The sequence below is a fragment of the Psammomys obesus genome, unplaced genomic scaffold, assembly GCF_907164565.1.
Source record: "Psammomys obesus unplaced genomic scaffold, mPsaObe1.curated_primary_1811, whole genome shotgun sequence".
Lineage (NCBI taxonomy): Eukaryota > Metazoa > Chordata > Mammalia > Rodentia > Muridae > Psammomys > Psammomys obesus.
This window is the reverse complement of record NW_026592548.1, coordinates 864,901-888,212: the sequence shown is the minus strand read 5'-3', so window position 1 is coordinate 888,212 and position 23,312 is coordinate 864,901.

Genomic DNA, 23,312 nt, shown 5'->3' with positions numbered 1-23,312 from the left:
ACCAATTGGTTTCCCATAGTGAGGGGAACAAGGACTGTTTCTAACAGGAACTCAATGACTGGCTCTTTGGCCTCCCCACCCCCAAAGGAGGAGCAGTCCTGTTAGGCCACAGAGGAGGGCTTTGCAGCCAGTCCGGAAGATACCTGATAAAACAGGATCAGATGAATGGGGAGGAGGTCTCCCCTATTAGTGGACTTGGCAAGGGGCACAGTGGAGATGAGGGAGGGAGGGAGGGACTGGGAGGGAATGAGGGATCGGGACATGGCTGGGATACAGAGTTAATAAAATGTAACTGATAAGAAAAAAAATAAAATTAAAAAAAAAAGAAAAAAAAGAAAGGAAGCATGACACACAGTTAGAACTAAGAATTCTAGGTCTTACTCCTTTTTTGAATCCTGGTTATATTACATATAGCTCTAGTCATGTGAGGTCAAACATGGTTCATTACCTTCTAGGAGATTTCCCATCAGCAAAACTGAGATAGTAGAGGCAATGTTGTTGAAGGATTAACTTGGTCAATATATTAATATTTAAAACTTATAGAACAGTAGTTGGTTCATAATATATACAATAACAATGGGCTATTATTGTTTTATTCTTTTCTCAGATGAGAAAATGGAGGCTTGGAGTATTAATTTACTTAGGACCATATAATGGTAGGAAAGAGAACCGCGTTTCACATCCTGATGGTCAGAGGCTAGAGACCTTGACCTTGGCTGTTGAGCTCACTGTAAAGAGATTTCAGATCCAAGTAAATGTATCAGATATCCTGTCTGCTTAGCTGTGAGCTCTGGCTTTGTCCAAGATGCTCTCTGCTCCCAGGAAGCTGATGAACTGAATTATCAGATTCCCTTACTCTCCTCTGCCAACAAGGAGTCCTGGTAGGTTGGAGGGAGGAGGATTGCCCATAGTAGAGGTATACATACATACATATATGTATATATTGCATGATGATATTTGCTGGTCATTTTCTTTTGTACAGTAATTTTGAAGGATCAATAAACTTAGAACGGCTAAAAAAAAAAGAATTCTCTGTTTAGCTCTGTACCTCATTTTTAAAAAGGATTAATTGATTTGTTGTTGTTTAACTTCTTGAGTTCTTTATATATTCTGGATATTAGCCCTCTAACAGATATAGGGTTGGTGAAGATCCTTTCCCAATCTCTAGGCAATCATTTTGTTCTGGGACAGTGTCCTTTGCTTACAGAAGATTTTCAGTTTCATGAGGTCCCATTTACTGATTATTGATCTAAGAGCTTATGCTGTTGGTGTTCAATTCAGGAAATTGTCTCCTGTGCCAATGAGTTCAAGGCTTTTCCCCACTTTTTCTTCTAACAGATTTAGTGTGTCTGGTTTTATATTGAGATCTTTGATCCACTTGGACTTTAGTTTTGTGCAGAGATATAAATATGGATCTACTTGCATTGTTCTACATGTAGACATCCAATTAGACCAGAACCATTTGTTGAAGATGCTATCTTTTTTCTATTATATGGTTTTGGCATCTTTGTCAAAAATCAGGTGTCCGTAAGTGTGTGGGTTTATTTCAGGGTCTTCTATTCAATTTCATTGATTTACCAGTTGGTTTCTATGCCAGTGCTGTGCAGTTTTCACTACTGTTGCTTTATAGTACAGCTTGAGGTCAGGATGGAGATACCACCAGATCTTTTATTGTAAAGGATTGTTTTAGCAATTCTGGGTTTCTTATTATTCTGTATGAAATTGAAAATTTTTCATTCAAGGTCTGTAAAGAATTGTGTTGGTAATTTGATGGGAATTGCATTGAATCTGTAGATTACTTTTGGTAAGATGGCCATTTTTGCTATGTTAATCCTGCCAAGCCATGAGCACGGGAGATCTTCCATTTTCTGATATCTTCTTCTAATTCTTTCTTCAGAGACTAGAAATTTTTTTCATACAAGTCTTTGACTTGCTTGGTTAGGGTCACACCAAGGTACTTTATGGCTTTTGTGGCTATTGTGAAGGGTGTTGTTTCCCTAATTTCTTTCTCAGCCCTTTTGTTTTTTGTATACAGGAGGGCTACTGATTTTTTTTTTAGTTAATTTTGTATACAGACACTTTGCTGAAGGTATTTATCAGCTGTACGAGTTCCCTGGTAGAAGTTTTGGGGTCACTCAGGTATACTGTCATATCATCTGTAAATAGTGATACTTTGAATCTGGCACTTTCTCAGACAATTAGGAATAGGGCTTCCTCAAGATCCAGCTAAACTACTCCTAGGACATTTGCTCCACCATGTTTGTAGCAGCTTTATTTGCAATAGCCAGAAGCGGAAAACAATCCACATGCCCCTCAGTTGAGGAACAGATACAGAAATTGTGGTACATCTACACAATGGAATATTACTCAACAATAAAAAAACAATGAAATCATGAAATTTGTAGGCAAATGGTAGGAACTGGAAGAGATCATCCTGAGTGAGGTATTCCAGAAACAGAAAGACACACAGGGTATATACACACTCATAAGTGGATATTATATATAATAGGATAAACTTACTAAAACCTGTATACTTAAAGAAACTAATCAAGAAGGAGGACTCTGGCTAATAGGCACAGTTCCCATTCAGAAACGCAAAGAGGATGGATATCAGAAGAGGGAAAAAACAGGGAACAGGACAGGAGCCTACCACAAAGGCCACTGAAAGACTCTACCCTGCAGAGTATCAAAGCAGATGCTGAGACTTTTAGCCAAAATTTGGGCGGAGTGTATGGAATCTTATGAAAGAAGGGGAGACAGTAAGACCTGGAGAGGACAGGAGATCCACCTAGAGAGCAATAGAACCAAAAAAATCTGGGCTCAGTGGTCCTGATAATCTAAACAAAGGCCATTCATGGAGATAACCTAGAACCCCTGCACAGATGTAGCCCATGGCAGTTCAGTGTCCAAGTGAGTTCCATAGTAATGGGAACAGGGACTGTCTCTGACATGAACTGATTGGCCTGCTCTTTGATCATCCCCCCCAAGGGGGGAACAACCTTACCAGGCCACAGAGGAGGACAATACAGCCACTCCTGATGGGACTTGATAGACTAGGATCAGAAGGAAAGAGAGGAAGACCTCCCCTATCAGTGGACTTTGGAAGGGGCATGGGTGGAGAACAGGGAGGAAGGGTAAGATTGGGAGGGGAGCAGGGAGGGAGCCATAGGATGAATACAAAGTGAATAAACTATAATTAATAAAAATAGAAGTAAAAAATGCAAAAAGGTTTAGGAAATCAATTTGGGAATTTTACTTTTTAATGGAAAAAGAATCCAAGATAAAAAAAAAAAAATACTAAATCAAGGCAAGGACCAACACTGGAGTCTATATGTTACAAAAAAAATCATACTAGAAGAACGAGACTTGGTGAGAATGGGAGTAGTGTCACACATACTCCAGACTTGCTTTGGAGGATGTTGCCCTTTATGATCATTCGCCCAAAGCAGCTCTTCAAAGTGTTTCCAGATACTGGATGAACTAAACCTAATATGTGTACTTGGGGCTTTGGCAATACACTCTTAGGAGCTCCACAACAAAGATAATACAAATAACTTATAAAGTAGTCAACTACAAGAAAATCATACATCTAATACTTCTTATATTACTGACATAAGGTGATCATGAACTATAGAAACTAATAGAGTTCGACAGTCAAGTCAGAAATAAATTGAGTGGAATGCAGCTTAAAAGTATTGAAATTGTCAAGAATACTATTTAATTTTTGCAATCACTGTAGTTATTCATATTTTCATAAGAACATATTCACAAACAATTCAGAACTATGTTGTGTTTTACCATTCATGTTGATGCATGCATGAGGATATATTTTTGAGTGTACTCAAAAAAATATAAAAATATTATAATAAGTTTTGAAAATCACAGTTACCAGTGATTGCTCAACTTTGATGTCTTGCAGTTATTTTGTATTATTAAGGTTGTATATTTTATAAAACAAGACTTGCTGAAGAGAAAAATGGAGGATAAATGTTTATTATTATTACCATTATTATTATTACTATTAATATGGCAGGGAAATAATGCAGAGAGAATTGGAAACAGTGAAACTAAAATAATATCTTTTCTTAGTTTTATTCAGAACCCTAAGAAGCAAGGAAGTATTGACCTTTTCTACTAGAACTGAAATACTTTAACAAGTTGTCCTTTGCTATAGACCACCAGGTTTCCTCATGCTCTCAAGACACTGAGATTTTGGAAGGACATTCGGCAGTGGATGTTATTTCAAACAGTGCTTCAAGCTCTTCTTCTTTATTTACTCCCACAACCTAGAGGCTGTTGTGAGGGACACAATTTTAGAATATTTAAAAATAAATTACAGTTAGTGGCAAGATACATAAGCTAAAAAAAAAAAATGCTGGGCAAGTGTTTGCTTCAAGCTACGCAGACCAAGGCTTACTGTGTATGTATAAAAATACCCGTGTCTTCAATTTGACTAAATGGGGATTTAGCAACTGGTAAATTTTGCATGTCATAGTCGCTGCTAATTGTTGAATTAGAACATCTGTCATGAATAAGAATATATTCCACAGAATACAGAACAGAAAAAAATGAGTTCTTCTCTAGGACTGTGTGGCATTTCATGATTTCCCCCACAGTCAGTGCTGAAGTCCTCTTCTTTTGGCTATTGTTTACACATTACACAGTTGGGTCTGCCTGACTATCTTTCTTTAGAAGCAATCCAGGCACTTGCAGGCTCTTTCTCTCCCTCCACAGGAATGTCATTTTTTTTAAATCTTTTATTTTTTTTATTAATTACACTTTATTCATTTTGTATCCCCCCATGAGCCCCTCCCTCCTCCCCTGCCAATCCCACCCTCCCTCCCCTTTCTGCATGCATGCCACTCCCCAAGTCCACTGATAGGGGAGGTCCTCCTCTCCTTCTTTCTGATCTTAGTCTATCAGTTCTCATCAAAAGTGGCTGCATTGTCCTCTACTGTGGCCTGGTAAGGCTGCTCCCCCCTCAGGGGGAAGTGATCAACGAGCAGGCCAATCAGATTATGTCAGAGGCAGTCCCTCTTCCCATTACTATGGAACCCACTTGGACACTGAACTGCCATGGGCTACACCTGTGCAGGGGTTCCAGGTCATCTCCACAAATGGTCCTTGGTTGGAGTATGAGTCTCTGGGAAGTTCCCTGTGTTCAAATTATCTTGTTCTGTTGCTCTGCTTGTGGAGTTCCCGTTCCCTCCAGCTCTTACTATTTCCCACTTCTTACATAAAATTCCATTCACTCTGCCCATCAGTTGGCCATCAGGCTCAGCATCTGCTTTGACAGTCTATACTGCAGAAGCTTTCAGAGGCCCTCTGTGGCAGGTTTCAAGGTTGTTTCATGTTTTCTTCTGGCCTTCAGAGGCCCTCTGTAGCGGGTTCCGAGGTTGTTTCCTATTTTCGTTTTCTTCTGATGTACATCCTCTTTGCCTTTCAGGATGGGGATTGAACATTTTAGTTAGGGTCCTATCTTTTGCTTAGTTTGTTTAGATGTACAGATTTTAGTGGGTTTATTCTATATTGTATGTTTATATGAGTGAGTATATACCGTGAGTGTCTTTTTGTTTCTGGGTCAACTCACTCAGGATGATCCTTTCCAGGTCCCACCATTTACTTGCATATTTCATGATTTCCTTATTTTTCATTGCTGAGTAATACTCCATTGTATAGATGTACCACAGTTTCTGCATCCATTCTTCAGTTGAGGGGCAACTGGGTTGTTTCCAGCTTCTGGCTATTACAAATAAAGCTGCTACAAACATGGTTGAACAAATGTCCTTGTTGTGTACTTGCGCCTCTTTTGGGTATATGCCTAGGAGTGGTATGGCTGGATCTTGAGGAAGCGCTATTCCTAGTTGTCTGAGAAAGCGCCAGATTGATTTCCAGAGTGGTTGTACCAGTTTACATTCCCACCAGCAGTGGAGGAGGGTTCCCCTTTCTCCACAACCTCGCCAGCATGTGTTGTCCCTTGAGATTTTCATCTTGGCCATTCTGATGGGTGTAAGGTGAAATCTCAGGGTTGTTTTGATTTGCATTTCCCTAATGGCTAATGAGGTTGAGCATTTCTTTAAGTGCTTCTCTGCCATTCGATATTCCTCTGCAGAGAATTCTCTCTTTAGCTCTGTTCCCCATTTTTTAAGTGGATTACTTGGTTTGTTGCTTTTCACCTTGTTTAGTTCTTTATATATATTGGATATGAGTCCTCTGTCAGATAGAGGGTTGGTGATGATTCTTTCCCAATCTGTAGGCAGTCGCTTTGTTTTGATGACAGTGTCCTTTGCTTTACAGAAGCTTTTCAATTTCATGAGGTCCCATTTATTGATTGTTGCTCTTAGAGCCTGTGCTGTTGGTGTTCTGTTCAGGAAGGTTTCTCCTGTACCAATGAGTTCTAGGGTATTCCCCACTTTTTTTTCTAGCCGATTTAATGTGTCTGGTTTTATGTTGAGGTCTTTGATCCACTTGGACTTCAGTTTTGTGCAGGGTGATAAGTATGGATCTATTTTCATTTTTCTACATGTAGACTTCCAGTTGGACCAGCACCATTTGTTAAAGATGCTATCTTTTTTCCATTGTATGGTTTTGGCATCTTTGTCAAAAATCAGGTGTCTGTAAGTGTTTGGGTTTATTTCTGGGTCTTCTGTTCGATTCCATTGATCCACCATTCTGTTTCTATGCCAGTACCATGCAGTTTTTATAACTGTTGCTCTATAGTACAGCTTGAGATCAGGGATGGAGATACCTCCAGAAGATCTTTTATTGTAGAGGATTGTTTTAGCAATTCTCGGTTTCTTGTTATTCCATACGAAGTTGAGAATTTTTCTTTCCAGGTCTGTAAAGAATTGTGTTGGCAATTTGATGGGAATTGCATTAAATCTGTAGATTGCTTTTGGTAAGATGGCCATTTTTACTATGTTAATCCTGCCAAGCCATGAGCATGGGAGATCTTTCCATCTTCTCATATCTTCCTCTAATTCTTTCTTCAGAGACTTGAAATTTTTTTCATACAAGTCTTTGACTTGCTTGGTTAGGGTTAGACCAAGGTACTTTATGTCATTTGTGGCTATTGTGAATGGTGTTGTTTCTCTAATTTCTTTCTCAGCCCTTTTGTCTTTTGTATACAGGAGTGCTACTGATTTTTTTGAGTTAATTTTATATCCGGCCACTTTGCTGAAGGTGTTTATCAGCTGTAGGAGTTCCCTGGTAGAGTTTTTGGGGTCACTCATATATACTATCATATCATCTGCAAATAGTGATAATTTGACTTCTTCTTTTCCCATCTGTATCCCCTTGATCTCCTTCGACTGTCTTATTGCTCTAGGAAGGACTTCCAGCACTATGTTGAAGAGATATGGAGACAGTGGGCAGCCTTGTCTTGTCCCTGATTTCAGAGGGATTGCTTTAAGTTTCTCTCCGTTCAGTTTGATGTTGGCTATAGGCTTGCTGTATATCGCCTTTACTATGTTTAGATATGTGCCTTGTATCCCTGATCTCTCCAGTACTTTAAACATGAATGGATGTTGGATTTTGTCAAATGCTTTTTCAGCATCTAGGGAGATTATCATGTGGTTTTTTTCTTTCAGTTTGTTAATATGGTGGATCACATTGATGGATTTCCGTATATTGAACCACCCCTGCATACCTGGGATGAAGCCCACTTGGTCATAGTGGATAATATCTTTGATGTGTTCTTGGATCCGGTTTGCAAGTATTTTGTTAAGTATTTTTGCATCAGTGTTCATAAGGGAGATTGGCCTGAAATTCTCTTTCTTTGTTGAGTCTTTGTGAGGTTTAGGTACCAAGGTGATTGTGGCTTCATAGAATGAATTTGGTAATGTTCCTTCTGTTTCTATTTTGTGGAATAGTTTGAAGAGAATTGGAGTTAGCTCTTCTTTGAAGGTCTGGTAGAATTCTGCGCTGAAGCCATCTGGTCCTGGGCTTTTTTTGGATGGGAGACTTTTGATGACTGCTTCTATTTCTTTGGGGGATATAGGACTATTTAGTTGATTTACCTGGTACTGATTCAGCTTTGGTGAGTCAAATCGATCAAGAAAATTGTCCATTTCATTTAGATTTTCAAATTTTGTGGCATATAGACTTTTGAAGTAAGTCCTAATGATTGTTTGGATTTCCTCAGTGTCTGTAGTTATGTCCCCCCTTTCATTTCTGATTTTGTTGATTTGGGTGGTGTCTCTCTGCCTTTTAGTTAGCTTGGCTAAGAGTTTGTCTATCTTGTTTATTTTCTCAAAGAAGCAGCTCTTGGTTTCATTGATTCTTTGAATTGTTTTATTTGTTTCTAATTGATTGATTTCAGCCCTGAGTTTGATTATTTCCAGTCGTCTACTCCTTTTTGGTGTGTCTGCTTCTTCTTTTTCTAGGGTTTTTAAGTGGGCCATTAAGTTGCTTGAATGAGCTGTCTCGAATTTCTTCTTGAAGGCACTTAGTGCTATGAACTTTCCTCTTAGCACTGCTTTCATTGTGTCCCACAAGTTAGGGTATGTTGTGTCTTCATTTTCATTGAGTTCTAGAAAGGCTTTAATTTCTTTCTTTATTTCTTCCCTGACCCAGCTGTCATTTAATAACAAGTTGTTCAGTTTCCATGAGTGTGTAGGCTTTTTGGTATTTCTGTTGTTGTTGAAGTCCAGCTTTATTCCATGGTGATCAGACAGGATACAAGGGATCATTTCAGTCTTCTTGTATCTGTTGAGGCTTGCTTTGTGGCCAACTATATGGTCTATTTTGGAGAAGGTTCCATGAGGTGCTGAGAAGAAGGTAAATTCTTTTGTGTTTGGGTGTAAAGTTCTGTAGATGTCTGTGAGGTCCATTTGATTCATGACAAAGGTCAGAGATATTGTTTCTTTGTTTAATTTCTGTTTTGTTGACCTGTCCTTTGTTGAGAGTGCGGTGTTGAAGTCTCCCAGTATTAATGTGTGGGGATCTATATGTGGTTTAAATTTTATCAATGTTTCTTTCACAAATGTGGGTGCTCTTGTATTTGGGGCATAAATGTTCAGGATTGTGATGTCTTCCTGGTGGAATTTTCTCTTGATGAGTATGAAGTGTCCTTCCTCATCTCTTTTTATTAATTTTGGTTGAAAGTCTATTTTATCAGATATTAGAATGGCTACTCCTGCTTGTTTCTTGGGTCCATTTGCTTGGAAAGTCATCTTCCAACCTTTTACCCTCAGGTAATGTCTATCTTTGTGTCTTAGGTGTGTTTCTTGTATGCAACAGATTGCTGGGTTTTGTTTACGTATCCATTCTGTTAATTTGTGTCTTTTTACTGGAGAGTTGAGTCCATTGATGTTGAGAGAGATTAATGACCAGTGGCTGTTAGATCCTTTGATTTTGATGTTGGCTGTGTTCATAAGTCTGTGTGCTTGGTTGCTTTTTGTTTTGCTGTAGTAAGGTTAATTATTTCCTGTGTTTTCTTGACAGAAGCTAATTTTCTTGGGTTGTATTTTCCCTTCCAGTGTCTTCTGTAATGCTGGATTTGTGTGTAGGTATTGTTGAAATTTGTTTTTGTCATTGAATATCTTGTTTTCTCCGTCTATGAGGACTGAGAGTTTTGCAGGGTATAGTAGCCTGGGTTGACATCTGTGTTCTCTTAGGGTCTGCATGATATCTGTCCAGGCCCTTCTGGCTTTCATAGTTTCTGTTGAAAAGTCAGGTGTGATTCTAATGGGTTTGCCATTATATGTTACTTGGCCTTTTTCCCTTGCAGCTTTTAGTATTTTTTCTTTGTTCTGTATACTTCCTGTTTTGATTATTATGTGGCGGGAGGATTTTCTTTTCTGGTCAAATTTGTTGGGTGTTCTGTAGGCCTCATATATCCTTATTGGCTTCTCCTTTAACTTGGGGAAATTTTCTTCAATGATTTTGTTGAAAATATTTTCTGGGCCTTGGAGAAGGGAGTCTTCTTTTTCCTCTATTCCTATTATTCTTAGGTTTTGTCTTTTCATATTGTCTTGGATTTCTTGGACGGTCTGTGTCAGGATTTTTTTGGATTTAACATTTTCTTTGACAGATACATCGATTTCTTCCATTGTATCTTCCTCACCTGAGATTCTTTCTTCCATTTCTTGTATTCTGTTGGTTATGCTTACCTCTGTAGTTCCTGTTTTCTTCCCTAAATTCTTCCTCTCCATTATTTCCTCCATTTGTGTTTTCTTTAATTTTTCTAGTTCTATCTTCAGGTCTTGAGTTGTTTTGTTTACTTCCTTCACCTGTCTGCTTGTATTTTCCTCTTTTTCTTTTAGTTCCTTCAACTCTGTCTCTTTGATTTCTTTCAGTGATTTAATTATTTCTTCTCTGAAGGCCACAAGCTGTTTGGCTGCATCTTCCCGTATTTCTTCACGGATGGCCCTAATTTGCTTGTCTTTATCTTCCTCCATTTCTTTACGGATAGCCATGATCTGTTTGGTTTTATCTTCCTCTAATTCTTTACGTATTTTATCTGTTTCCTCTATTATTCTCTTCATCAACATAGATGTAAGGTCATCTTCTTGATTTTCTATTATGTTGCATTGTTCAGGGCTGTTCGCCCCTGGATGGCTGGGTTCTGGAGATGCCATATTGCTCTGTCTTTTGTTGGTTAAGCCTTTACGCTGACCTCTACCCATTGGGCTGCTTTAGGTTTTGGCTGTTAGTTTCTGTGCTTCCTGGAGTCCTGAGGTAGGGAGTATCCCCTTGGCCGGAAGATGATTTTTCCTGAAGGAGTCCTTCTCTGCTTTTTGGTTATGGTCACTGTATGGCCAGTGTTTCTCCGGAGATGCCACTGCTCACCTCAGGTTTATAGCCCTGAGTAGTAGCTGTGGTCTATGTTAGGCAGGGGGGGAATCTCCTCTTACCCGTAAAATTTCTCGACAGCTGCCCCACTGCTGGGTTTCTTGTTATAAATTTAGTGTGCTGCTGCTCACTAAATTTCCATGTACAGTCCTCTTGAAGAAACTGCTGATTCCCTAGCTACGGGGTTTTCTCCCAACAGGGAAACTCAGTCTGTTATCCTGGGGCGCACAGTTCTGTCTGAGAGAAAGTGGGAGGTGCACTCAGCAAGTCTCTGGGCCAAAGGCTGATTGCTCTGCTCTGGACCTGGAGAATGTGCACCTAGGTTGAGTTGGCGCCTGGGGGCACTGTTCTGGTCTGGAGGCTGGGTGTCTCACTCTGGACCAGAAGCTGTGTGTCTCTGTCTGGGATGGCGGCTGTAGGCACCACTCTGGTCCAGACACTGTGGGTGCAGCCCCCCTGAAGGATCAGGGATTCCTACAGTTTTGGCAGTCCAGCCAGGGACAACTGGCCGATCCCTGGCACAGTATCTGAGGGCTGCTGTAATGGCTCTTCGGCTCCTGCAGGTCCGAGGATGCAGCTGTGTGTCCCAGTGCCCCAGGGGAACGCAACAATGGCGGCAGAGCACAGCGCTTCTGCCTGCACTAGAGTCTGCGTGAGTCCAGGAAGTGTTTTGGTGCTGGGTGTCCTAAGCGATAGAGCTGCTGACCCCCTCCGCTGGGGGTTTCCTCCTGCCAGAGACACGCAGTCTGGTGCCCTGTTGCCCTGGTGCCCACAGTTCTATCTGAGGCGGCGAATCACGCGCGCAGGCAGGGCTCTGTGCAGGCAGGCGCCTTTGTCCCTCCCGGCTCTGGGTCTGGGCTGGCTCCTGGGGCACCCGCGGAACCCAAGTCTTTTCCAGGGGATGTCTGGGTAACCTGGGGTCGGTCCCAATTGTTTCCTGCTCCGTGGGGTTATCTCTCGACTGGGAAATCCAGTCTATGGTGTTGTGGGCCCACAGTTCAGTCTGGGACAGTGACCAGATCGCGCTGGCGGGTAGCTCTGGGCTGGCGACCAAGCGCCTGGCGGAACGGGGATCTCTTCCGCGGTTTTGCCGGGTGAGTTAAAGCTGATCGAATCCCCCACCGTGGGGTATCCTCTCACCTGTGAAACACAACCACTTGTGTTTTATGGCCGCGAGTTCTGATTGCTGGTCACTGTGCCAATCCTGCTGTGCTGCTCCTCAGAATGAGAGTCCTCCCGGCGCTGCCATCTTGCCCCGCCTACGTCACTTAGGAATGTCATTTTAAGTATCTGATGAAACATATAACTTAACAGTCACTTCACTCCAAACAATGGATTGCAGTTTTACATTGTCTCAAGAAACATGACTTCAGGTCACTGCTTAGTTCCTAGGAGGCAGGGACTGTTAATGTATGCGGCTTTGTACAATCCTTATGCTTCAACTGAGTCTCAGTTTTTATTTCTTTATATTATAAGGATTGGATGAAACCAGTGATTTCTAAACTGACTTCTTTGGAACACTGAAGACTCCTCATGAATGTTTGAGATGAGAGGCTTTAGTCTCTCAGAGAAGTTACAGGACTACCACAGCAAGGTGAGTTTGTTTGTGTATATTTGGACTTAATAATCTGGTCCGAGAGGAAATAATTTCACTTGTAAAATACTTAGGTCATTAAAGTCCCCTAGAAATTCCCTGTGATGGATCAAATAGTTCCTTGGAAAAATTAGGCAACCTATCATACTGTAAGCATACAGAAGGATCAGTGTTCCTACACCCAGATCCACCCCATAGTCCTTTGATTTGTTTCACATTATGTCTACTAATCAATCCTGTACTCTGTCTGACAAAACATGACCTCGGGGAGTGACAGCAGCTAGTGCTAGCAAGCACTGAATCTGTGTATCCCATAACCACTCTACACATGCACAGTGACACCAACGTGGTTGTCAAGCATCCTGTTCTTCTTCTTTTTTATTTATTTTTTTCTTTTCAGAGAGAAAAACCTCTGAGATTCGTGTCTCAGAAATGTAATTATTTAAGGTCTTACCCAAGACATCTGATCTTTCACATTAGTATTCTTTCTGGTACTAGTTGGCTGGCCATTCTTGAACTAATTTACTTTTATTCTCTTATTTATTTTTTCCTTGTTTTATAATTGTGTTTGAAATATGCCTGGAAATGAGAAACTGAGAAGTTTTCTCACATATGACTTTGTGTTAGAGTTACAGTGGTGTGTGTGTGGCGGGGCGGGGGTTCTTAAAAAGTAATGTGGATCAAAATTTGATTTAAAAAAAAATCCCTATTTTAAATGCTTAAAAAAAATTTCATTTTATTTATTTTTTATCTCTTAACATTATATTGTCATAATGGCTGTCTTATTATTTATTATTAATCTTTTACTGTGTCTAACCTATAAATAAAATGTATTTATAAAAAAAAACAATATATTGATTCTGTACAATATATAGATATGGTACTATCTGTGCTAAGAGTTTTAGGAATCTATTATGAGTCTTAGATATAGCCTCTCTGGATAAGATAAGGCAAGGTACCCCAACACTTATGCAAGAAATGGAACCTACAACCTTAGAAGTTCTTGACCCTTGACCGCTAAGCGGTCTCCCCTGTTACCGACCAGCAGTGACACCTGAATACAACCTGAGAGAGGGCTTGAAGAGAGAGAAACAGGGCGACACAGAGAAGGACACCAAGTCTACATGCTGATCCAGGTGTCGATTTAATGGACATCAGGTTAACACTTAAGTAGGCAAGAAAGTACAAGCAGTTTCTCACGTAGGAGCTTTACTTGGTCAAAATATAGGAGAGTTCACTCAAGGTTTTACAGAGCCTGCTGTCTGGTTACTATGGTTGCACAGAGTTTCTCAGGGTCAGAGCAGTCCGCTGTAGGACCACCAAGGTCAGTTTATGAGAAACTGGACTTTGGAAAATAGCCAAAGCTAAGAGGCCGAATTCCACTGCTCAGATGCCATTAACTCCAAATTTGCCACTAACTCCAAAAAGGGTGCCACACTCCCCAGACTGTTTTTTTTTTAGTTTTTGTTTTGAAATGGGGAAATTTCAATTTATTTATTTATTTTTTATGGTTAATATTTTTTATTCTTTTTTATTTTTTAGTATTAGTTACAGTTTAGTAACTTTGTATCCCAGCTGTATTACTCCTCCCTCATTCCCTCCCAATCCCACCCTCCCTTTCTCTTCTCCTCCTTGCCCCTTTCCAAGTCCACTGATAAGGGAGGACCTCCTCCCCTTTTATCTGACCCTGGTTTATCAGGTATCTTCAGGACTGGCTGCAAAGTCCTCCCATGAGGCCTAGCAGGGCTGCTCCCACCCCCAGGGTGGGGGGGGGGAAGGTCAAAGAGCCAGCCATTGAGTTCATGTCAGAAATACCTCCCAGAGGAAACCTTTTAAAATGGAATTAAAAGGTTTTCTCTGGGAGTTATTTTATAACATGAAAATCCACTCCATTCTCCACTTGCCAGGATTTGGATTTTCGAATACATTTATTTTATTTATTTAAAAAATTTTATTAACTTTCTTGATAATTTCATACAAAATATTTTAATCATATTCATCCCCAAACTTTTCCCCTTAACTGCTTTCAAATCTACTTAAATTTCACTATCACCTAACTTCATATTTTCTTTTATGTTTTAATGTATATGATTTGCTTACTTTCCTTCTTTCTTCCTTCCTTTCCTCCTTCCCTCCTTTCCTCCTTCCTTCCTTCCTTCCCTCCCTCCCTCCCTCCCTCCCTCCCTCCTTTCTTTCTTTCTTTCTTTCTTTCTTTCTTTCTTTCTTTCTTTCTTTCCTTAATTTCCATCCTGATATCTTTCTTTCCTTCTTTCTTTCTACTTCAGTTCCTGCTTTGGCTTCTTCATATCTCAGTTATAGTCTATCATCAAATAAATTTCTTAATTGGTGTTTTTTAAATATACATGTTCAAAATTAAATGTTTATAGATTGCCTTCCATGAATCAAGCATTTGTTGGTGTTGTACATACACCACTTGATGGGATTTACATTGTATTAAAGCAAAAGATAGTAAGTTATAATCACAAAATAAACAATTAGTTACCAGGAAGAGTTAGTAACAGGAAGACCTAGCCTTGATAAGAGTGTTAAGAGAGGATAAAGAGTTCTATTTGGAGAAAGAGGTAGTTAAGCAATAACAGAAAAGTGATGGAACTGGATGCTGGAAGTATCAGTGAGCCTCACATGTTTGCTAGGGATAGATGTATCATGAAACAGTGTTCAAATTTTTAAGCCAAGCCTCCAAACACAGCAGAAGCAATCAATGTGCCTTTGGGACATTGAGCATTTCTTTTTTTTATTTTTATTTTTTTTATTAATTACACTTTATTAATTTTGTAAACCCCCATAAGCCCCTCCCTCCTCCCCTCCCAATCCCACACTCCCTCCCATTTCTGCATGCATGCCACTCCCCAAGTCCACTGATAGGGGAGGTTCTCTCCTTTCTGATCTTAGTCCATCAGTTCTCATCAAAAGTGGCTGCATTGTCCTCTACCTTGGCCTGGTAAGGCTGCTCCCCCCTCAGGGGGAGGTGATCAAAGAGCAGGCCAATCAGATTATGTCAGAGGTAGTCCCTCTTCCCATTACTATGTAACCCATTTGGACACTGAACTGCCATGGGCTACATCTGTGCAGGAGTTCTAGATTATCTCCACGAATAGTCCTTGGTTGGAGTATGAGTCTCTGGGAAGTTCCCTGTGTTCAAATTATCTTGTTCTGTTGCTCTGCTTGTGGAGTTCCCATCCCCTCCAGCTCTTACTATTTCCCACTTCTTACATAAAATTCCATTCACTCTGCCCGTCATTTGGCCATCAGGCTCAGCATCTGCTTTGACAGTCTATACTGCAGATGCTTTCAGAGGCCCTCTGTGGCAGGTTCCAAGGTTGTTTCCTGTTTCCTTCTGGCTTTCAGAGGCCCTCTGTAGCAGGTTCCGAGGTTGTTTCCTATTTTCTTTTTCTTCTAATGTCCATCCTCTTTGCCTTTCAGGATGGGGATTGAACATTTTAGTTAGGGTCCTCTCTTTTGCTTAGTTTGTTTAGATGTACAGATTTTAGTGGGTTTATTCTATGTTGTATGTTTATATGAGTGAGTATATACCATGTGTGTCTTTTTGCTTCTGGGACAACTCACTCAGGTTGATCCTTTCCAGGTCCCACCATTTACTTGCAAATTTCATGATTTCCTTATTTTTCATTGCTGAGTAATACTCCATTGTATAGATGTACCACAGTTTCTGCATCCATTCTTCAGTTGAGGGGCATCTGGGTTGTTTCCAGCTTCTGGCTATTACAAATAAAGCTGCTACAAACATGGTTGAGCAAATGTCTTTTTTGTGTACTTGAACCTCTTTTGGGTATATGCCTAGGAGTGGTATGGCTGGATCTTGAGGAAGCGCTATTCCTAGTTGTCTGAGAAAGCGCCAGATTGATTTCCAGAGTGGTTGTACAAGTTTACATTCCCATCAGCAGTGGAGGAGGGTTCCCCTTTCTCCACAACCTCTCCAGCATGTGTTGTCCCTTGAGTTTTTCATCTTGGCCATTCTGATGGGTGTAAGGTGAAATCTCAGGGTTGTTTTGATTTGCATTTCCCTAATGGCTAATGAGGTTGAGCATTTCTTTAAGTGCTTCTCTGCCATTCGATATTCCTCTACAGAGAATTCTCTCTTTAGCTCTGTTCCCCATTTTTTAAGTGGATTACTTGGTTTGTTGCTTTTCAGCTTGTTTAGTTCTTTATATATATTGGATATGAGTCCTCTGTCAGATAAAGGGTTGGTGATGATTCTTTCCCAATCTGTAGGCAGTCGCTTTGTTTTGATGATGGTGTCCTTTGCTTTACAGAAGCTTTTCAATTTCATGAGGTCCCATTTATTGATTGTTGCTCTTAGAGCCTGTGCTGTTGGTGTTCTGTTCAGGAAGTTTTCTCCTGTACCAATGAGTTCTAGGGTATTCCCCACTTTTTTTTCTAGCCGATTTAATGTGTCTGGTTTTATATTGAGGTCTTTGATCCACTTGGACTTCAGTTTTGTGCAGGGTGATAAATATGGATCTATTTTCATTTTTCTACATGGAGACATCCAGTTGGACCATCACCATTTGTTGAAGATTCTATCTTTTTTCCATTGTATGGGTTTGGCATCTTTGTCAAAAATCAGGTGTCCGTAAGTGTGTAGGTTTATTTCTGGGTCTTCTGTTCGATTCCATTGATCCACCATTCTGTTTCTATGCCAGTACCATGCAGTTTTTAGAACTGTTTCTCTATAGTACAGCTTGAGATCAGGGATGGAGATACCACCAGATGATCTTTTATTGTAGAGGATTGTTTTAGCAATTCTGGGTTTCTTGTTATTTCTTGTTATTGTTGAGAATTTTTTTTTCCAGGTCTGTAAAGAATTGTGTTGGCAATTTGATGGGAATTGCATTAAATATGTAGACTGCTTTTGGTAAGATGGCCATTTTTACTATGTTAATCCTGCCGAGCCATGAGCATGGGAGATCTTTCCATCTTCTCATATCTTCCTCTAATTCTTTCTTCAGAGACTTGAAATATTTTTCATACAAGTCTTTGACTTGCTTGGTTAGGGTTAGACCAAGGTACTTTATGTCCTTTGTGGCTATTGTGAATGGAGTTGTTTCCCTAATTTCTTTCTCAGCCCTTTTGTCTTTTGTATACAGGAGTGCTACTGATTTTTTTGAGTTAATTTTGTATCTGGCCACTTTGCTGAAGGTGTTTATCAGCTGTAGGAGTTCCCTGGTAGAGTTTTTGGGGTCACTCATGTATACTATCATATCATCTGCAAATAGTGATAATTTGACTTCTTCCTTTCCCGTCTGTATCCCCTTGATCTTCTTCAACTGTCTTATTGCTCTAGCAAGGACTTCCAGAATTATGTTGAAGAGATATGGAGACAGTGGGCAGCCTTGTCTTGTCCCTGATTTCAGTGGGATTGCTTTAAGTTTCTCTCCGTTCAGTTTGATGTTGGCTATAGGCTGGCTGTATATCGCCTTTACTATGTTTAGATATGTGCCTTGTATCCCTGATCTCTCCAGTACTTTAAACATGAATGGATGTTGGATTTTGTCAAATGTTTTTTCAGCATCTAGGGAGATTATCATGTGGTTTTTTTCTTTCAGTTTGTTAATATGGTGGATCACATTGATGGATTTCCGTATATCGATCCACCCCTGCATACCTGGGATGAAGCCTACTTGGTCATAGTGGATGATATCTTTGATGTGTTCTTGGATTCGGTTTATGAGTATTTTGTTAAATATTTTTGCATCAATGTTCATAAGGGAGATTGGCCTGAAATTCTCTTTCTTTGTTGAGTCTTTGTGAGGTTTAGGTACCAAGGTGACTGTGGCTTCATAGAATGAATTTGGTAATGTTCCTTCTGTTTCTATTTTGTGGAATAGTTTGAAGAGAATTGGAGTTAGGTCTTCTTTGAAGGTCTGGTAGAATTCTGTGCTGAAGCCATCTGGTCCTGGGCTTTTTTTGGATGGGAGACTTTTGATGACTGCTTCTATTTCTTTGGGGGATATAGGACTATTTAATTGATTTACCTGGTCCTGATTTAGCTTTGGTAAGTCAAATTGATCAAGAAAATTGTCCATCATTTAGATTTTCAAATTTTGTTGAGTATAGACTTTTGAAGTAAGACCTAATGATTGTTTGGATTTCCTCAGTGTCTGTAGTTATGTCCCCCTTTTCATTTCTGATTTTGTTGATTTGGGCGGTGTCTCTCTGCCTTTTAGTTAGCTTGGCTAAGGGTTTGTCGATCTTGTTGATTTTCTCAAAGTAGCAGCTCTTGGTTTCATTGATTCTTTGAATTGTTTTATTTGTTTCTAATTGATTGATTTCAGCCCTGAGTTTGATTATTTCCAGCTGTCTACTCCATTTTGGTGTGTCTGCTTCTTCTTTTTCTAGGGTTTTTAAGTGGGCCATTAAGTTGCTTAAATGAGCTGTCTCGAATTTCTTCTTGAAGGCACTTAGTGCTATAAACTTTCCTCTTAGCACTGCTTTCATTGTGTCCCACAAGTTTGGGTATGTTGTGTCTTCATTTTCATTGAGTTCTATAAAGTCTTTAATTTCTTTCTTTATTTCTTCCCTGACCCAGATGTCATTTAGTAACAAGTTGTTTAGTTTCCATGTGTGTGTAGGCTTTTTGCTATTTCTGTTGTAGTTGAAGAGCAGCTTTATTCCATGGTGATCATACAGGATACCAGGGATTATTTCAGTCTTCTTGTATCTATTGAGTCTTGCTTTGTGACCAACCATGTGGTCTATTTTGGAGAAGGTTCCATGAGGTGCTGAGAAGAAGGTAAATTCTTTTTTGTTTGGGTGTAAAGTTCTGTAAATGTCTGTGAGGTCCATTTGATTCATGACAGAGGTCAGAGATATTGTTTCTTTGTTTAATTTCTGTTTTGTTGACCTGTCCTTTGTTGAGAGTGAGGTGTTGAAGTCTCCCACTATTAATGTGTGGGGATCTATATGTGGTTTAAATTTTATCAATGTTTCTTTCACAAATGTGGGTGCTCTTGTATTTGGGGCATAAATGTTCAGGATTGTGATGTCTTCCTGGTGGAATTTTCTCTTGATGAGTATGAAGTGTCCTTCCTCATCTCTTTTTATTAATTTTGGTTGAAAGTCTATTTTATTATATATTAGAATGGCTACTCCTGCTTGTTTCTTGGATCCATTTGCTTGAAAAGTCGTCTTCCAACCTTTTACCCTCAGGTAATGTCTATCTTTGTGCCTTAGGTGTGTTTCTTGTATATAACAGATTGCTGGGTTTTGTTTACGTATCCATTCTGTTAATCTGTGTCTTTTTACTGGAGAGTTGAGTCCATTGATGTTGAGAGAGATTAATGACCAGTGGCTGTTAGATCCTTTGATTTTGATGTTGGCTGTGTTCATAAGGTTGTGAGCATTTCTTAAAGTGTTTTTCTGCCATTCGGTATTCCTCGATTGAGAATTCTCTGTTTAGCTCTGTACTCCATTTTTAAATTGGATTACTTGATTTGTTGCTGTTTAACTTCTTGAGTTCTTTATATATTCTGGATATTAGCCCTCTAACAGATATAAGGTTGGTGAAGATCCTTTCCTAATTTCTAGGTAGTCTTTTGTTCTGGAAAAAAGTATCCTTTGCTTTACAGAAGCTTTTCAATTTTATGAGGTCCCATTTATTGATTGTTGATCTTAGAGCCTGTGCTGTTGGTTTTCAATTCAGGAAATTGTCTCCTGTGCCAATGAGTTCAAGGCTCTTCCCCACTTTTTCTTCTAACAGATTTAGTGTGTCTGGTTTTATATTGAGAGAAGTCCTGGAGAAGGCTGCCCTGCTGCTGGGTTTCTTGCTCTGAATTTAGTGAGATGCTGCTGCTGCTCTTATGCTGTGTTTGCTGGGTGCAACCCTCTTGAAGAAACAGGGAGACCTGTGGTTTCATCAATTTAGCTAGGGATAACTGGTTTCACCTTGGACAGTATCTTGGGGCCAATCCAGTGGCTCTCAGGTTTCTGTAGGTCTGAGGTTGGAGCTGTGTGCCCAGTACCCTAGCAGTAATCAGTGGCAAGTGAGCACAGTGCTCAAACATGCAGCTGGAAGCTAGAGCCTGGAGCCTGTGGGAACCCAGAAACTTTTCTGAAGCTGGGTGGCCTGAGGTCAGATCTGATGTTTCCCCTTCCATTGGGTTTTCTCCCAGCAGGAAGACCCATTTTGTGGTGTTTGGGGGTCCACAGTTCCTTCTGAAATGGCGAGAAGAGCATGCAGGCATAGTGGCTATACCTCGCTGGTGACTGGGCACCTAGGCTCCTGCAGGAACCTGAGAACTTATCCCAAGAACTATTTGGGTGGGGGAGGGGAGATTGGCTGAGTGCCCTGAGGTTAAACCTGTTGTTTCCCTCACTGTGGAGTTTCCTCTGGCAGAGAAACCCAGTCTCTGGTGCCCTGGGGTACACAGTTCTGTCTGAAATGGTGAGTCAGGCATGCAGGGTGGTCTCTGGGCTGGTGGTTGAGTGCCCACAGGACCCCAGTACTTATTCTGGGGATTATCTGTGTGACCTGAGGTCAGTTCTGATTGTTTCCTTCTTCTGGGGTTTTCTCTCTGGAAATCCCAGTCTCTGGTGTTTGGGGGCCCACAGTTCAGTCTGGGACAGTGATCAGAGCACACAGACCTATGGCTCTGGGCTGGTGACCAAGTCCAGGCCAGGACCCAGAACCCCTTTCAGTGTTTACCTTGGTGACCTGAACCTGATTGGTTACCACACTGTGGGATTCCCTCTCACACACAATCACTGGTGTTTTAGGAACCAGAGTTACATCTCTTGGTCATCTCTATGCCATCCTTGCTGTGATGCTGTTCAGAAACAGTGTCTTCTCGTGCCTCCGTCTTGGATCCTCTCCTTAAGACAACTTCTAAGGTCATATAGAATGTTTTGAGTTTCATAACCACATTATCAGAACTCAAACTCAGATGAATACTTTATTTTTAACTAATTTATTTTTATTAATTATAGTTAATTCACCTTGTATCACAGCTATAGCCCCCTTCTGCAGCCCCTCCCATGTCAGATACAGTCTATTTTATTACATATTAGAATGACTACTCCTGCTTGTCAGAGACAGTCCCTGTTTCCATTACTAAGGAGCTCACTTGGACACTGAACTACCATGGGGTACATCTGTGCAGGGGTTAGAGGTTATCTCCATGCATGGAACTTGGTGGAAGTATCAGTCTCAGATAAGAACCCTGTGCCCAGAATTTTTGGTTGTGTTGCTCTCATTGTGGAGCTTCTGTTTTCTCCAGGCCTTTCTATCTTCCCCTTCTTTCAAAAGATTCCCTGTACTCTGCCCATAGTTTGGCTATGAGTTTCAACATCTGCTTTGATACTCTGCTGGAAAGAGTCTTTCAGAGGCCTTTGTGGTAGGCTCCTGTCCTGTTCCCTGTTTTCTCCCTCTTCCAATCTCTGTCTGTTTGCCTATCTGAGTGAGGATTGATCATCTTACCCAGGGTCTTCCTTCTTGCTTAGCTTCTTTAGGTATACATATTTTAGTATGTTTATCCTATATTATATGTCTAATATCCACTATAAGTGATTATATACCAAGTATGTCTTTTTGCTCCTAGGATACCTCACTCAGGATGACCTTTTCTAATTCCCACCTAGTATTCCATTATATAATGTACCACATTTTCTGTATCCATTCCTCAATTGAGGAATATCAGGGTTGCTTCCAGATTCTGGCTATTACAAACATGCTTGAGCAAATGTCCTTGTTGTATACTTGAACATCTTTTGGATATATGCCTAGGAGTGTTATAGCTAGGTCTTGAGGTAGCATTATTCCTAATTGTCTGAGAAAACACCAGATTGGTTTCCAAAGTGGTTGTAAAAGTTGACATTCCCACCAGCAATGGAGGAGGGTTCCCCTTTCTCTATATCTTCTCCAGCATATGTTGTCACTTGAGTTGTTGATCTTACCCATTCTGATGTGTGAAAGGTAAAATCTCATGGATGAATAATTCTTATTTATAAATTTAACGATTTCTATTATGTATGGAGAAAGGAAAAGCAGCCTGTGTTGGAAATGGTTCAACTGTCTGTGGTCTGACACCTTCTTAACCTTCTTGATCACTCTTTGGCCTTAACTAATAGAACCCTAATTGTTTTTATGTTTTTGTTACTGCTATTTGTTTTTTATTTTTTATTTTTTTGGTGGAGCTCTCTGTACCTCCTATAAGTCACATCTTTATTTCTTCCACTTCAGACAGAAAATCATAGTAAACTTTATTCTCCATGGCAATTGATTGTTCTACAGAAGAAGAATTGTAACTTAGCATTTGCCAGTGGCATTTAAAAGGGCACTCTGCTAATGAGTGATGTTGTTTATGAATTTAAAGCCAAATATTGGAGAGAATTTTAAGTCTCGTTTTCTTCTTCAAATGTTGAAGTCATTTTGTGATTGCAAGTGAACAAGTTACAATGGAAGATAATATAAAAGACTAGTAGAATAAATACAGATATAATTTTGTCCTAACTACTCAACAGTTGATTCTTGTTTCAAAGAACTAGAATCTCATTTTTTGTGGTATGGATGTTTGGTTTCCCCCAAATGCCTATTTTGAAATCTTCCCCAAGATGAGAAGGAGGGGTCTTTGGAAAGGTAATTAGGTTACAAGTGAGGTAGCTCTTTTATGAATGGCTGTAAAGCCTTTCACTTCTTTCTATCATGTCTCAGTATTTGCTTATAGCAACTCAGGGAAACAAAGGCATTATTCATTTAAACTCCTTGTGTCTCTGTTGCTTCCCACTAAAAACATTTTAAAATCATATTTCCACACTCCCCTTGATCTTCATAACTACTAGCATAGATATTATTAACTTGCTTTTATAGAAAGGAACTTCATCTCATAAATTATGTAAATCCACACAGCTAGAGAATTATAGTGGCAATACCTGAACCAAATCCTCT